Genomic DNA, 1,446 nt, shown 5'->3' with positions numbered 1-1,446 from the left:
GTGGATGCTCCAGGATTATTTGACCGCAACCCTAACGACGCCGAGGATGGCAGATAAATCAACAGGACCGAGTCCTGCAGCACCCACAGACTGCAGGAAACCCCCAGGTCTCAGCCCCGTCCTGTGTGCGCCCGCAGCAGAAGCTCCTTACCTTCTCTGCGGACAGACGGATGGACGCTGTGGCCCTCTCCCTGCCCCGCTGTCCCCGGGTGTGGGTGCCTGCCCATCACCGGGGCTTCATCAATACTGCAGGAACGCGGCGGCGTCACCTTTCAGACGCTTCCAGTAACAGGGAGAAACAATCCAGTGGATTAAATTCTGACCCGCTGTTTCCAGCGCCCCCAGCCGCCGGCGGGCGAAGGCTCCAGGCTCCCATCGCAGGGCCAGGCGGGGCGCGGGCTGAATCGCGGAGTGTCAAGGAGGATTTATCCCCAAAACCCAGCGAGAGCTGGGTCCTCCCCTGCCTGCGAGATCATTTAGAGCTGGTCCTTGGCTCATTTTGGACCAAAGCTGGGGGGAAAAAACCTCTCTGAAACCACAACGCTTTGGGCTTTGAGCTGAGCCGCCCATCTGGCTCTTGAGAAACAGCCTCATAACAAGCCCTGAAACAGTTTGAACGCGGCACAAATCCGCCTGCTCCCTCAGCTGGTTTATTTCCCCCCCCGCTCCCCTGAGAGGAAGAAGGATCACCTTGAGAAAGAGGATTATTTTACAGCGAAGCTTTGCCACCCCTGTGAGTTCCCCCAGGCTGGTGTGGTGTGGTTTTTTTGGTGATTTTTCAGCAAAGGCTGAGTTTTGAGGTCCTGCCGGTGCCCAGGGGGGTAACAGGGACCCCATGCCCGGGGCTGCCTGTCCTGGGTGCCTGGTGGGACCCCAGGGTGCAGCAGTGGCCCCACACCCCATCTGTGATCAGTGATCATGGGGTCTTCAGCCTGAATTAACACTTTATGGGTGCCACTCCCCCCCCCCAATCCTAACTCAAATCCCCGTTCCAGGCCCAATCCCATGCCTGGTCTGAATCCCCAACTCCCAGTCCCTGCCCCAACCCTAATCTCTGTCCCAATCCTTGCCCTGACTTCAATCCCAGTCTCAAACCTAATCCCAGTCTCAGACTCAATCCCAGCCTGAACCTTAAACCCAGACCCTATCCCTGCCCCAACTCAATCCCAGTCTCAAACTTAATCCCAGTCTCAGACTCAAACCCAGCCTGAACCTTACACCCAGTTCCAATCCCTGCCCCAACTCAATCCCAGCCTCAATCCCAATCCCAGCAGGATTCCTGCCCTCCGACAAAAAAACCCTCGACCAATCCAACTCGTGACGTCACCCAACCCGACCTTTACCTCGCCCCACGCGCACGCCCCTCCCCACACACCCCCGCCGTAGCCCCGCCCCTACAAAGCCCCGCCCCCAGCGGTGGTTGGGCGGGGCATGGCCGCGCTCACC

Source organism: Phalacrocorax aristotelis, chromosome 25 (assembly GCF_949628215.1).
Source record: "Phalacrocorax aristotelis chromosome 25, bGulAri2.1, whole genome shotgun sequence".
NCBI classification, from domain to species: Eukaryota; Metazoa; Chordata; class Aves; order Suliformes; family Phalacrocoracidae; genus Phalacrocorax; species Phalacrocorax aristotelis.
Note: the sequence above shows the minus strand (reverse complement) of the source record.